Genomic DNA, 16,021 nt, shown 5'->3' with positions numbered 1-16,021 from the left:
TATTTTTTCACTAAGTCATACTTCTAGCCAGCAGGCTTGAGTCCTGGTGCCAGCTCTGATGCTAACCTACTGAGTAATTGGGTATATCACCTCAAGTCCATGCCTCCCTCTGGGGGGAATCCCCCAAATTATCCATTTGTAAAATGATGGTTGAGAGAGGTAGGCTGTGAAGTAGGGTAAGGGAAGTAGAATCAATCACCTCCAAGCTTTAGAATTCTATGATTTATAGTATTTCTAACCATTAGGTCTCTAGGACTGAATAGTTAGAGAATATTCTTCTTTAGAAAGTGAAATGAATAAAGCAGAAGAGAAGAAGAAAGGAAGTTGGGGGTGCTGAAAACAACCTAGTATACTTCACAATTTTGAGAGGGGATCCAATTATTTATTGTTTTCTCTCTTCTAATTTCCTTTATTGTTTCTTTGGAGGGTTTTTTTTTGGTAGCTTCTATTCCTACATTTCTCACCAGGCATAAATCAGCACTGATTTTTGTTTATTTTCCCTTTGCTTACTGCCAACTTAAATCTAATGTGTTCTCCATGTTACCTCTAGGTATCTTGGTTGTTATCCTGTTTTCCACCTCTCACTAAATAACTGGGCTTCTGATTCTTTCCCAGTTGTATTAGTCTGTACTTCCCTGTCCCTTCCCTTCCCCTTTCATCCGTTACATTCTTCAATGCATATTTCTAGTCTAGAGACAGATTTCTTCTTTGGACTTTCCCTATAATGGTCTATTTCACTTTCATCACCAATGTGCAATATTTACTGTATTTGGTTGGTATCTTGAGCCGTAACTTTTGGGCAAAAGAAAAGAAAAGAATACCTCTTCATACATTCTTACTTTCCCAAGAAGCTAGGTGATATGGGCAAATCTCTGGGCCTTGAAAATGGATAACAAAAAGCTTAGGGCTACTTGCATGGGTATGTATCAGACTCTGATGGGAAGCCAAAGAACCAGGGTAAAACTTGTGTTCCCAACAACTCACTAAAAATGCTTTCTTGATGTTTACTCTGAGGCCAGGAATTTCACATGTATGTCAAAGGACACGGTATTTCCCAAACTGTTTTGGGGATTTATGAAGGCTTTCCAAAGCTCATCCAGCTAGAAAATGTCACTAGGGGAAAGAGGTTACTGGGAATAGAAAAAAGATGGAAGGAAAAATTAGTATTCTAAAATGAGAAGCCTCAAGATCATAATAAGTATAAAGAATCCCTTAGTATGGAACACAAGGGGAAGACTGAGCTAATGCAGATAAAACACTGCAAAACATAAAGCACTATATAAATGTTACCTATTAAAAGCAATATATGTATATCATATATATGAAGTATCCCAAAAGTCTTAATGCCATTTTAAGCTTTAATAGCATAGTTTAAACTTTTGGAATACCCTGTTATCTATATCTCTCTCATAGCTATCTATATATTATTTTTTATCTCATAGTCTTCTCTCTCTACTATACACACTATGTCTATATGTTAATAGCCATAAAATATATATTTAGTTGGAAGTGACCATAGAGATCATTTTTTCCCATCCTCCATTTTATAGGAGGAAGTTGTGGGCCAGAGAAGTAAAGTAACTTCTCCAAGGTCATACCGTTAGTTCATGACAGATCCTAGTTCATTTTTCCCCCCATTGTAACATGCTCCTTTCCACATTATGGCCAAAATGTATTTTCCCCCAAACTCTATCTGTCCTGCCTAAACCTGGAATTTAGATTTTCTTCTGTTTCTGTCTGGCCATATTGCTCAATGTTGTGAATAGTCAGAGTAGGATCTGTCCAGCCAGTAAACTAAATCCTGATGATAATGTTATGAAATGCAAAGGCATCTGCCTAATTTAGTGAGAACCTAGGAAAATTTATGAAGCATTCTAGGGCAAAGGGCCATTTGGATTCTCTCAGAGAGAGCTGGAACCTTCTGAGAAAGTTCTGTGTGCAGGGCTGGAGTGCCTCAAAGGAAAACCAGACACTTGCCCAGTGTCCTGTGAAGTAACAAGAACTCAGAACTTTTCTTGTGGAGGCGAGGAAGTGAAGTAAGCAACAACAGCCCAGAACTCTGGAGAACTTGGTCTGGTGACCTGGCACTATGGAAAACCATCTGATCTGCTTTGTGCAAGCTGCTCATGACCTCTTGTTTCAAATCTATTTGGAAAGCAGGATAGCACTGTAAAGTATAAGAAAAACTCTTTGCAAACTTTATCAATATTAGTATGATAATAATGATAATAGCTGATATCAATAACTATAGAAGTGATAATAGCTAACATTTATGTGGTGTTTACTATGTGTCAGGCCCTGGGCTAAGTGTTTTACAATTATTATCTTATTTGATCTTCACAATAACCCTGTGAGCAGTGCTATTAGTACCCCCATTTTACAAATGAGGAAACTAAGGCAAGCAGAAGTTAAATGACTTGCCCAGGGTCATACAGCTAGTGTCTGAGGTCAAATTTGAACTCAGGTCTTTCTGACTCTAGACTCAGCCCCCTCTCTACTGTGCCACCTAGCTGCCAGTTGTTCATGTTTAGGTGATTCTGAAGAGAAAGCATTTAGGTAAACCCAAGGAATTGGGTGATGTCTATCCTAAAAGAGGCTGTAATCTCTTCCCTGTTCTTCAGTCTGGTTTTGTATTTCCGGTCTTTTCTTAATCAAAGGTAATGCTACAAATGGAGTTATAGTCTGTTTCATACCTCAGACTATATCTAGTGGTGATGATTTATGTGACATCATCCACACATTCTCAATATCCAAGGTGTGTGGAATGAAACAACTGGGAAGAGCTAAAAGTTCTGTACTGGGTGGCCATTGGAGACTTCTTTCTGACTCTCTTTGGTAATAGTGGTTTTTTTCCTTGAGCTGCTTGGTACTGGGGGTGAGTTAGTAGACATAAGAGAACAGCGAAGGAGGGCTATGGTTGACTCCAGGGGTTCAGCATCGCTCCACGATTGAACCAGCAGGGGAGCTGGGCTGTGAAATGATTCCTATCCTCCCAGGGAGGTCTCCTGTAGAGCATGAGGGAAAAACAACCTGCCTAGAAGCAGCACTATGAAGGACTAATTTGGCATAGGATTGGTAGGAAGCCATAACCACTCTACTACTAAATACGGACACAGCAGGATTCTAGGAAATTTTGGAACATCTGAACTGGGCCTTCCATAAGATCTGAGAAAATGCAGTTCACTCAAACCACAATCTGTCTGCCAAGGAAGGCTGTTCCACAGTCAGAAGCCCACTGTGAACTGATCTGTGTGGCCCCTAGGTCTTTTTCCTAGCATGGAAGGTTGGGAAATTTAACCTGTGAATGGTACCAGGGTTTTTCAGACCCCATTCTTCGCTAAATAGGTTACCCAGGAGCCTGTTTTTCATAGAATCCATTCTGTAACCTCAAGCCAAACTCACCAGAGTTCCTGAGTTCTGTCCTTGATTCATTTCCCTCTTATATTGGGGGAAGTTGTACTAGTATGTCATGATGGTTGCCCCACCTGGCCTGCTGTGGGGCATGACCTTTGGGCCCACATCCCGAGATTCTCTCTAGAGTGCAGTATGTCATCATAGAGACTTTGTATACTAAACATCAATCCTTGCCACTAAATAGTTTAGTGAATTTTGACGTAGTGAACATTGGGACAGGAAATTAGGAAAGGACAGCGGCATCCTCATTCTATCTTTAATACTGACTTACGTGTGACTTTGAGCATTTTAATCTCTCTGGCATTCAGTATAATTCCTTGCACATAGTAGGCCCTTAACAAATATTTGTTGAATTTAATTCTGTGTTTGTAAAGTGGAAATATTAATAGTTGCCCCTGTATTGGAGTATTGGGAGAATAAATACAAGGTGTAAAACAAAAAGCTTTTAGTCTTTTTAAAGAAAAAAATCTCCACAAATCAAAGAATTTTTTATAATAGTGGATAACATGATAATATATACATATTTGTATTCACATTTATATAAACTACATCAGCGACTAAAAACACCCTTTTGCAAACTCCCAGACTTTCACTATCCTGTCTCTTCTGAAATAAGCCTTGTTGCACAAGCCTAAACCACTTACACTGGCTGACCCCCTCTAACATCTACCCCAAGTGACACAGATACACACCAAAAGCCAGGTCTGGTTCCCACTGTTATAGATAGGCACTCTCCCTTGGGGGAGTTCTTCTGATCTCTTCTCTCTCAACTCAACAATGAGAAACTTTTTTTCTCCTCCCTCTCAGGGGAACATGCACGTTTTTATCCAACTCATTCTCCTGCAACCCAACTCCCCAGAAAGAAAAGGGGGAAAAATCCCACCCCTAAGAGACAGTCTTCAGGTCTGAGGACGTTACTTAGCAACGGCACAAAGACCAGCCAGCACAGGGAACATGAAGAGAAACTCTTTGGGTGGGGGAGACAGAGCCAGTTTGGAAACTCCATTTTCATTGAGAGACAAACAACAGGAAAACAAAAAGAGAAACAACCCCAAGGAAAGCTGAGGGGGCCCATTCCCCAATCCAAGTTACCCCATGAAGCCCACAAGCCCTATTTCTTGACTCCTGTTAATACTATAAATGATTAGGCTTTTCCTACCTTGTTTCTGGATGTCAACCACTGCCCACCTCCCAGGTACTCTCCCCCAACTACTACCCTGCTTTCCTGGGCTTGGTCCCACTTCTCATCCCTCCCTGGGACACCCACCGTTCTCAGAAGCGGTGGAACCGTCGCAGTCCGAGATTAACTGTTGGGGTTTCCGTTGCTTTCGCCGAGACATGCCCAGGCCAGAGAGAGGTGGGGAAGGGAGGGGCGATCGTTCACTTAGTTTCAATAAGGGTGACTTGGTCCTGTCTCCCTCTTTGGTCTGGAGCCAGTGGATGCCTCTCCCAGGGCAGGTCACTCTAAAACAGAGGTTCTTCCTCTCCAAAGATAAATTGGCGCTCTCTCTCTCTCTCTCTCTCTCTCTCTCTCTCTCTCTCTCTCTCTCCACTCAATCTCTTTACTCTCTTCTTTCTCTCTCCTTTCCTTCTCTTCTCCTCTTCTCTCTCTCTCTCTCTCTCTCTCTCTCTCTCTCTCTCTCTCTCTCTCTCTCTCTCTCTCTCCTCTCTCTCTCCCTCTCCCTCTCTCTTTTACTGTCTCTCCCTTGCTCTCTCACTCCTCTCAAGTCTTTAAAGAGGAGACGCCCCCTTTTTTTCTTCTGCTTCTTCCCCAGGCTTCAGCAGCTCCCATTGTAAAAGCAAAAATCCTAATCTTTCCGCACACTCTTTTCTTTTGTACTGCAGTGGAAAGGATTTAACCCATTCCTCTCTAGGAGGGCTCCTGTGTCCTCCTCTCCCCATGATGTCCACTCTGAGCACTCTTCCTGGCTTTTTGTCTCAATATCTCTTTCTTTGACATCTTCCCCGTGCATTTTGGTTCTCTGAGGAACTGTAAATTGAGAGCTACATTGTAGCTGAACAGGAGTCACCCCATTCTAGACTCATAATATGGCTATTTCTAGGGGTGGGAGCTTTGTGAATTTTCTAGTTGGTGAAGTAAGAAAGAAGTCAGTTGGATTAATTTTAGAGCGAGGAGCACATATCAAGGATATTTAGAGACTTAGAAACAACATTAATTATCACAAGGTCCACAGGAGGGTTGGTAATTTCACTGAGGGAAATAATTGCTAGCCATATAGAATCATTAGAAATATGTAGGTGTGTGGATTTTTCCCTACCTCAAAGGCTGCCTGTATTCCTGGGTTATAAGGGCAGTCATATGGAAGATGGTGTAGACTTATCCTGTGTAGATCCAGAAGACAGGATCAATGGGCAGAAGTTACAGGAGCAAGATTCTGACTGAATACAAAGAAGGACTTTCTACTAACATAACTGTCCAGTAATGAAATGCTCCCCCCCCCTTGAAGTAGTGAGTTCCCCATCACTGCAAGTATTCACAAATTCAAAGAATACTACTTGTTGGAGAAGTTATAGAGGGGGATTCCTGCATAGGTGGGAGTCTGTCTAGATAGTTACTCGTAATTCCAGTACTCAATGATGTTCAGATTCATCTTTCTAGGCCACAGATTTCTTGTCTCTAAAATGGGAGAGGCTGGACTAGGTGATTTTGAAGGCCCCTTCCGGCTCTAATATTCTGATTCTATGATTCTATGATTTTCTCTTCTGGCAAACAACTGAATCATCCAAGCCCTACTTAGCTTATAAACTCAGTCAGTGGTGGTTCATTTTTTTGTTCACTATCTTTTGGTTATGCTCTCCCTCCTAAAACTTGGGAAAATATTATGGTTCTGAATGTAGAAGATGACTTCCATCTTGCGGCTTTTATGCTTAGGTCAACCTTATTCTTTTCGCCCTTCCCTGCTCCCACCCCCTAAACCTTTAGCTGATAGGAGAAGCTTTATCACCTTCAATTGAGAAAGGAGGAATTGTTCTTTTCTCTCTGGTATTTAATAAGGAGACTTTATCTCTGCTGTTCTTTGAAGGTGCCCTCAGCCACCAATGATGACTCACAGAGCTGAGCTGAGCCTGCATACCTCGTATACTTCTTTAGTTGCACAAATGCAGATTAAGTTGGGCCTGTTAAAAGGATGGCAATGGCAGACAGATCCTCTTGGTGGGGGAGGGGGAGGTTGATGAATGATGTAGGTACCTATAGCAGGAAAGTTTTAGAAGACTCTCTGTCTGTGTTCTCTCCCCATCAGCCATTATTATTTTCCTCGTCCTTCAAGGTCAGGACCCTGGGTGACGCCCTTCTTGTTCTACCCCCCATTAGAATGCCTATGACGTTATCTCATTCATCCTCATAACATCCCTGTAAATAGACAGTTATCGTGATTCTATTGTAGAGAGAGGAAAAAGTGAGGCCCGGAGAGGCAAAGTCCAAGGCTACAGTTCACCAGTGGAGCCAGCTTTTAGCTCAGAGCCCTGTCACTCTTTAATCAGGCGGGGCCCATTAAGCACCTGCCTTTGTGAAATAAGAAAAGAAAGGACAGGGGAACCCTGCTTCGCCCGGGAGCCTCTGAAACTTTCTCTAACAGCAGCTCGGGGGTCCGTTTTTGCCTTATTCCTGGGTCCTGGCTCCCCTCTTCCTTTCCTCTGTTTTTCTGCTTCACCCTCCCCAGTTCTTTACCCATTGTGAAAGGAAGGGTTCTTTCCCTTACTCTCCTTTCTTCCGCCCTCCCCCCTTTCACTCTTCTTTCCTTTTACCTCTTCACTGTGGCCTCTTGACCTCCCCACAGAGTTACAAAAGTAAAATCCTTGAAGAGATGCTGCTGTGGGAATGTTAATGAGCCCTCACCACAAAGGGGCAAAGACTACTTCACTGGGTTGGAAAAAAAGCCCCTTTGAAAAGGGGTTTCTGTGTGTGGTGAAGTGGAGATGGGAGGGGAAGGAGGAGGGGAGGGAGAGAGAGAGAGAGAAAGAGAAAGAGTGAGGGAGGGGAGGGAGAGAGAGAAAGAGTTAGAGAAAGGGGGAGTAGAACGAGGGAACTCCATAACAACACAAGAAGAGCAAAGAAGAAAAAAAACCTTTTCTTTGAGGTTTTTAATTTGGGTGAGAATGTTTGGTGGTCACCTGACCTTTAGGCCCAGCTCTGAGGTCCCCAAGGAATTGGAGAGGGGTTCAAGGGCACCTGTGATCACAAAGCAATGGGAAAAGGGTGATAAGAACGCCAAGCATCCCCCCCCTCCCCCCGCCCCAGAGAATCCCTGTTTTCTCTGTGTGTGGGGTGCTGCTGAGTGGACCCCAGGGATGAGATCCCAGACCCTGCAGGGAGCCACTGGTGGAGGTGGGCTTTCTAGGCTTTGAGATTACTTCTCAATGCCTGTGTGTGGTGTGTGCCAGCGCTCAGCAGTTTACTTAGATTTCTACTCTCTGTTGTTCTTAGTGAAAACATTGACTAAATCCTCCAAACCCTGAGCTCCCTCTACCACTGTTTAAGTGACTTTTTCTGCTCTTTACAGTATTTTCCATTTTAGCTTCCCTCTTGGTCACTGGCCAACTTCTTTCTCTCCAGAAAAAGCTTTCATTGCTATTGAAGAGGTACACTATGGACACAATTTCCAAGCCTGAGCACTTGAGAACACCCATATCCTACATATGACTTAGGCTACCCCTGGAGCACTTAAAATGAGGTTTTAGGTGCCTCACTCTTGCTATGAAGCCCAAATAAGAGTGGTGACACTGCTATTCCAAGAATATTTGGAAATTTCAGAGAATTTCCTACGTTTTCTTATTACTCTTTGCAAAGTTCTTACCAAGGTAGCAGGAACAAGAGCATTCTAGGGAATGCAACACTGAGGTCCAGAGAACAGAGAAATGACTAGAATAAAGTCAAAAGCAGAGTGAGGAAAAGAGCTCAGAATTTTCAAAGCTTTGCACTCTCCCTTAGACTTCACTGACTTTTTTCTCCCTATGAGAACAGTATTCTTGTCTTGACACTTTATTTACAATTCAATCTCTGTGGAAGTTTTTATTTTACTCCAACAGTGTAAGTAGATTTCTTCCAAGAGGGGTCTTGGTTTAATAGTAAGAAAACTAGCCTAGGAATCAGGAATCCTGTGGACACTTCTGACTCCTGCCGTTGTAGGTCTTAACCCTCTCCAGCAGATCTGGAAGGACTTTCAACTTGTAAATCTTCCAGAGTTATTCTCAGGATCAATGAGAAAATACCTACTATAAGCTTTGATCTGTATAATCACATATAACCCATCACTTGTTTCCTGTAGCAATGATGTAATGAGACTAAGAAGAGTTAAGGAGATGTGTTCTTTGGGAAATTACTAAAGAAGAAAATTCTTAGCAAAGGATTCCTTTTCTTATTTGATGGTTTGGTCCTTGACTGATTCAGGTGGCAGTTGACCTGGTGTTATGGGGAAGAGGGAGGGGGAAAGATCAGGGAGAACATTCAGGCTCTAGCTGGTCTTCTGTGTTTCTTTTCAGAGTTCATTCTTCAGAGAATGACAGGAATTCAGCCAGTCTTTAGGGGAGGATCAGAATTGCTTCTTTTATGCTCCCTTTCACTTGTCCATATTGCTCATGTTAAGCACACAGAGAAATGGTGTTTGTAAAAGAGGACGGTGGCTCTGAAACAGGGAAAGGGAGACGGTGGGGGAAGGGCTGAGAGACTGGTGGGGGGTGAATCCTAGGATGTGTTTGTGTTTCTCTTGTAGTTGTAGATGCTGCTGGATGTCTGTAGGGATGACAGAGATGGACAATTTGTCATTCTTAAGGACCCTAAAGGGATTGGTTATTTGAAAAGAAAAAATGGGATGGGGGAAGGGGTTGCAAATCATGAAAGAATCAAGGAGAGAGGAAAGAAAAAGGGAAAGGGAGCTAGGATCTAAGAAAGGAAAGACAAGGGGGAGAGAAAGTAAGGTTGATTTAAGAAAGAAGAGTGGAGGGGGGAGGGGAAAGAAAGGAATGTGGAAAGGCAGTCTTTGGAGAATATGTACATATGGATTGGGGGTATATCAGAGTAGATATACCCAAAGTCCTAAAGAGGTGACAATTTAAGAGAGTATAGGTGGGCTCATAAATGAATAACTCCCTCTAACTTCTGTAGATCAGGGAACTTCTACTACTTTTATTCTTTTAGGGGTGCAAAGAATTCAGGAAGGACTACTATAAACTATTCGGTAAGAAAGAATTTATCCCCTTTTAAAAGAAAAGATAATTTCAGAAAAAGAGATTCCTTTTGTAACATTCAAATAACCATAATGGTAAGGAAAATTTTGTGTAGGTTGATGGAAATCCTCATGATGCTATTCAATTCCGTTTCCTTATATATTGTTGGGGATACAATCAATTATTCTAATGCCAATTATATAAAAATGAGTCCAGTTTTAATCTTGGAGAGAAATCTCACACCTTATTTTTTCCACACAGACTTTCTATGACAAATAATGTACTTTCCTGACATCATCTTTCAGATCTTTCTATTCCCTTCTATCCCAACGAATTAAGTCTTTGTCCAGACTCAAACAATGGCAAACTCCTCCTCCTCCGTGGGATCCATTTTTATAGATTTTCTTCTTTTAAACTTTTTGACATGCTGAGTGGTCCACTAGAGAAAGGTGCCAACTTAGCCACATCAGATCTTTCATTGAGATCCTCCTGTTATTTACAATTATATTCCTTAATGGTGTTTGCTAGTGTTAGGAAGGAGGTCTTGCTGAAGACCAGATGAAGAGGGATTTCCCATAGATGATGAAATTCTCTATTTGCTTTTCTTCATGCTGTGTGGTTTTTTTCCCAAACTCCAGAAAGTTATGGGGCCTCCAAAATGAAGTCCACATTTATTCAGAGATCGACTTATCCATGCACACTGGAAAAACAAAGTAGATAAGAAAGAAATATTGCCCTGGTTATGATGCATAATTGATCAAGAAGCCCAGTGGATATGTTCAGCATATATAAATATATATACATACACATCCATATATATATACACATATATGTATATGTATATACACAGAGATACAAACATATATGTATATATATACACATACATGTAGATATAGATATGTATTTGTGTAGGTTTGTATGTATCTTGGTTAGGCTTTGTAAATAGATAAGGACCTAGTTTCAGAATAAGAAGAGATAAGTATGTTGAGAAGGGACCAGAGATATGAGATGGAATATACCTGGTTCTGAATAGCAAATAGGCCAGAATACCTGACCCTTAGAGTATACGGATATGAATAAGAAGATTAGAGTTTCTGAAGGGAGCCAGGTAGCCTGCTCCTAGCTTCCCAACCTTTTTCAAGTCCCAGATAAAATGTCGCTTTCTGTAAGGTTGCTTTTCCTGATCCCTCTCAATTCCAGTTCCTTCCCTCTATTATTTATTTCTAATTTATTCTGTATTTAGTTTGTTTGTACATAGACTATAAACTCCTTGAGAGCAGGGGCTGTCTTCTGTATTCCTATCACTTAGCACAATGCCTGGTGCATAGTAGGTACACAAGAAATATTTTTTGACAATCAATTCTTTTATGACATAGTTTTGAGTCCTCTCACCAGCTTGGTCATTCTTTTCTTGATACAATCCATCTTGACAAATATCATTCCTAAAATGTACCCAGACTTGAGCACAATATGGAAGATGTAATAAGAATGAGACTTTCACTTCTCTTTCAGGAAACTATGCTTTTCTTAATGTAGCCTAAGCAATAATTCAGAGCTGTTTGACTTACATTAAGGTTCTATGTTGATCAACATTTCCTACTTGCTGTATTTCATTTCATGCAGTGTACTCAGTTAGTTAATAAACATTTATTAGGCACCTACTATGTGCCAGACACTGTGCTAAGTGCTGGGATACAGAAAGAGGCAAAAGACATCCCCTGCTCTCAAGGAGCTCTTAATCTAATGGAAGAGACAACAAGCAAACAAATATGTACAAACAAGCTATATGCAAGATAAACAGGGAATAATTTACCAGGAGAGAGGGCACTAGAATTAAGAGGGATTAGGAAAGGCTTCCTAGAAGAAGAATGTAGAATATAGGATTTTAGTTGGAACTTAAAGGAAGCAAGAGAAGCAAATAGGTAGAGGCGAAGAGGAAGAACATTCCAGGCATAGGGGACAGCCAAAGAAATGCTTGAAACTGAGAGATGTAGTGTCTTGTTCAAAGACCAACAAGGCGGCCAGTACCATTGGATTGAAGAGTATTATGGTGGGGAATAAAGTGTAAGAATCCCGGAAAGGTCGGAGGGGACTAAGATATGGGCTTTGAAATGTAGATAGAGATTTTTGATGCAGGAAACTGATTGGGAACCACTGGTGTTTATTGAGGGGATGACAATGTTGGACCCACTTTTTAGGAAAATCACTTTGGTGGCTGAATGGAGTATGAATTAGAGTGGAGAGAAACTTGAGGAAGGCTGATCCACCCGTGGGCTATTACAATAACCCAGGTATAAGATGATAAAGGACCTGCACTAGAGTGGTGGCAATGTCAAAGGCGAGTAGGGGATGTATTTGAGAGATGTTGCAAAGGTGAAATCAACAGGCCTTGGCATCAGATTGGATATGGGGAATGAGAGAAAGTGAGGAGTGGAGTATGACTCTTAGGTTTCGAGCCTGAGGAATTGTGGGGATGGCATTTTCCTCTACTATAATAGAGAAGTTAGGAATGGGGAAGGGTTTGGGGGAAAAAGATGATGAGTTCAGTTTGGTATATACTGAGCTTAAGGTATCTGTTGGATATCCAGCTTGAGATGTCTGAAAGGCAGTTGGAGACGTGAGATTAGAGGTCAGAAGAGAGGTTGGGGCAAGGTAGATAGATTTGAGAATCTACCTGAGAACAGAGATGAATATTTGGGAACTGATGAAATCACCAAGCAGAATAGCATAGAGGGAGAAAAAAAGGAGGGCCCAGGACAGAGCACTGTGGGACACTTATTGTTATGGAGCATGATCTGGATGCATATCTAGCAAAGGAGACTGAGAAAGAGTAGTCTGATAAGCAGAAGGAGAACTAGGAGAGAGTGGCGTCCAAAAAAACCTGGAGAGGAGAGAGTATCATGGATTATCAAAGGAAGCAGAGAGGTCAAGGAGAATGGGGATTGAGAAAAGGCCATGGGATTTGGCAACCAAGAGATCATTGGTGACTTTGGAAAGAGCAGTTTTAATGAAATGATTATGTTGGAAGCTGAATTATAAGGAGTTAAGAAGAGAATAAGGAGAAAGTATAGGTTATCTATTGTAAAGAGCCTTTTCAAGGAGTTTAGCCACAGAAGGCAGAAGAGATATAGGATGATAGTGGGGATGGAAGAATCAAGTGAGGGATTTTTTAGGATGGAAGAGACATTAGCATGTTTATGGGAAGTAGGGAATGAGCCAATAGATGGGGAGACTGAAAACAAGTGGTAGTTTGGGGATAACAGAGGGGACAATCTGTTGAAGGAGATAGGATGGAATGTTATCACTTGAGTGGGTAGAGGAGTTATCTTTGGTAAGGAATAAATCTACCTCATCGTGAGAAACATGGATGAAGGAGGAGATAGTGGCAGAAGGCATCTGAGTGATATGACATGAGAGAGAGGGAAGAAAGGGGAACACAAGGAGAATGGTCTCAATTTTTCCTGTAAAATATGAGGAAAGGTTCTTAGTTATCAGGATGGGGAGAAGGATGCAAAGGTTCAGAGTGGGATAGTGAGTTGATGAGGTATAGTAGGATTGCCTAGCACCAGTGAGGGTCCATTTGAAGTCGAGTAACAAATTTTATGGTTATACTTGCTTTCTAAAGGATAGCATTGCCTTGTTGATATGCTTGTGCTCATCTTCCTGAGTTCAAATCCAGCCTCAGGCACTTACTAGCTATGTGACCTGGGCAAGTCTCATAACCTTGTTTGCCTCAGTTTCCTCATCTGTCAAATGAGCTGGAGAAGGAAATGGCAAGCCACTCCAGTATCTTTGCCAAGAAAACCCCAAATGGGGTCATGAAGAGATGGAGACAACTGAAAAATGACTGAACAACAACATGACCCTATGAAGATATAGTAATTTCTTCAGTGTCACTTGCTCATGGTGAATCATTCCTCATTTGTTAGTTTAAAGATATTCTGGTGGCAGAAATCAAATGTGTAACTTAACTGAATACAAACAAGTGATGCATTCCTTGTCATTCAGGAGGGGTTGGGGCAGAAGGTAGAGGAGTCAATCAGTCAGTCAATATGCCAGACCTGGCACGTAGTAGGTGCTTAATAATATTTATCGATGGACTATTAGGCACTGTGCTAAGCACCAAGGATACAAAAAGAATAAAAAGATAACCTCTGGCCTCAAGGAACTCACAATCTAATGGAATGGGGGCGGGGGAGGGGGGGGAGCGGTGTATGTCAGAGGAAGAGACAACAAATAAATGAATATGTACAAACAAGTAGATAAGGATAAATTGGAAATAATTAAGAGGCTTCCTGTAGAAGAAGGGATTTTATTTGGAACTTAAAGGAAGCCAGGGAGAATGTTAGAACTTTAGCATTTCAGCTAGAAAGGCAGACCATAAACTACTGAAATTTCTGAAGGCATGGAGAGTGGACGCTGGTTAGATGCTGAGGAGTTAGGCCATCTAGTCCAATCCCCTTGTTTTATAGATAAGGAGAAAGAGACTCAGAGAGGTGAAATAACAATATCACAAGAATAATCCAGAGTTGGAAGGATGCTCAGGGGTCATCTAGTTCAGCCTGTACTTGAATTTGCTATGTTTGACATTACAGCAGTGTCAAACTCAGGCCCACAAAACTCCACAAAAGCTGAACCAGATTAAAACATCATTGAGAAATGTTTAACAAAATAAATGATAATACAATACGGCATGGATAATGGTACTTTGTGGTTTTCTAAGTCAATATACAGCAGTAGGGATTCCATTTCTATTTAGGTTTGACACCACTGCTCTATAATAGCCCTGAAAAGTCACTCACTAGAAGACTTCCAGTGAAGGAGAACTCATCGACTCCAGGTAGCCACTTTGGGACACCTTTATGGTGTTGCCTTATACTCTGCCTAACTCTCAGCATCTTTTACCCATTGCCCCCAGATTTGGCCACTAGAGTCAAGCCAAAAAAAGACCTTTTTCTACAAAGCTGCCATTTGGGGGACTTCAATCAGTACAGTAAATACTTTTTTGGAATTGCTGGTGAATTAGATGGTATTATCCGTCTTAAGAAAGATAATTTAACTAGCAATGTCCATCTGTTCCAATTATTATTCATTATCTATTTTTTTCATATGCTTTTATTATGATGAAGATTTTGGTGAACGTGGTCATCCTTGATGTTTACTATATAGATAGCTCAATCTTCCCAAAGTCATATGGCTAGCTAAATAATTAGGAATGGTAAAGTTGGGTTTGAACTAAAGAGCAGCCAAATCAAGCAGAAGATAGTAGGTGATTTAAAGGTTGATTACATAAATATGAGCTTTAGGTATTTTTACAACAAGTAGGCAGATACCGCCTTCGCTGCTGCCTTCATGGGTCCCCAGACTGTGCTCTTCTTTCCTGACCCACAGCTAAAGGTAGAGAAAAATAGGAAACAAGCCGAGCAAAAGGAGTCAGGTTCTTGGAGGAGACTGGGCAAACTATTTAGAGAACTGTCTTTAATCCCACACTTTCTTACCTCTTTCCATTCTCTCCTTCCTCTTCTGGCATCCCCCACTGCTAAAGAAAGCTTGCTTTTTATTCTGATCTTCAGGATTTGCTACCTAAGTTTAAGTGAGTAAGCCACTTAAATCCTCTGGTTCTGTTTCCTTGGTTATAAAATGGGGACAAAAAATATTTGCTCTATCTCTCAGTTTGTTGTGAGCGAAACCTTTTGGTAAACCATAGAACATCATATATCGATGAACTATTGCTATTAGGGGCAGGGGCTGGACCTGTGATTTTGTCAGTGCAGGGAACTCTCAGGCAAGGAAACTCCCTCTAGGAATGTTGGTTGGCACCTCTGTCATTTAGAGAGTTGCCTAAAACACAGAGAGGTTAAGTAAAAAGTAAAAAGGGGAGAAAGTCTAGATGCAGAGGCAGAGAACCTGTGGCCTTGAGGCATCCCTGGGAGAGTCAGGAGTACAGCAGGAGAAGATTAAAGCCATGACTGACCTGAGTATCTTCCTTAAAAAATGGATGTTCTGAGAGGATCTAGCAATCAGAGGAAGAGGTCATGGGAGCAGAGGGTACTTCCAGTGTGGGAAGTCCAGAGATTGAGTGAATCTCCAGAGTGAAGAGGTTTCTGTGGCAAGTGTGGTATAGAGGGTCATACAAACTGTATGTGTCAGAGATGGAGTTGGAACCCAGGTCCTCTTGGCTTTGAGGATACCTTTCTGTCCACTATACCAGTGGCAACTAACTCAAATAAAATGAAGGCCACTAATCGGTACGCAAGGATCCCCGTGGGCTGCGTATTGACTTAGTTTTAAAATGTTATATCTGTGTTTTACTGTGTTTTTATTTATGTTGTTAAATATTTCCCAATTACATTTTAATCTGGCTCTGGCAGCACTCAGGAGTGTTGTGTTCTGAATGCAGCCCCTGCATGTTTGATACCTC

Source organism: Trichosurus vulpecula, chromosome 8, assembly GCF_011100635.1.
Source record: "Trichosurus vulpecula isolate mTriVul1 chromosome 8, mTriVul1.pri, whole genome shotgun sequence".
Classification (NCBI taxonomy): domain Eukaryota; kingdom Metazoa; phylum Chordata; class Mammalia; order Diprotodontia; family Phalangeridae; genus Trichosurus; species Trichosurus vulpecula.
This window is presented reverse-complemented; position numbering follows the sequence as displayed.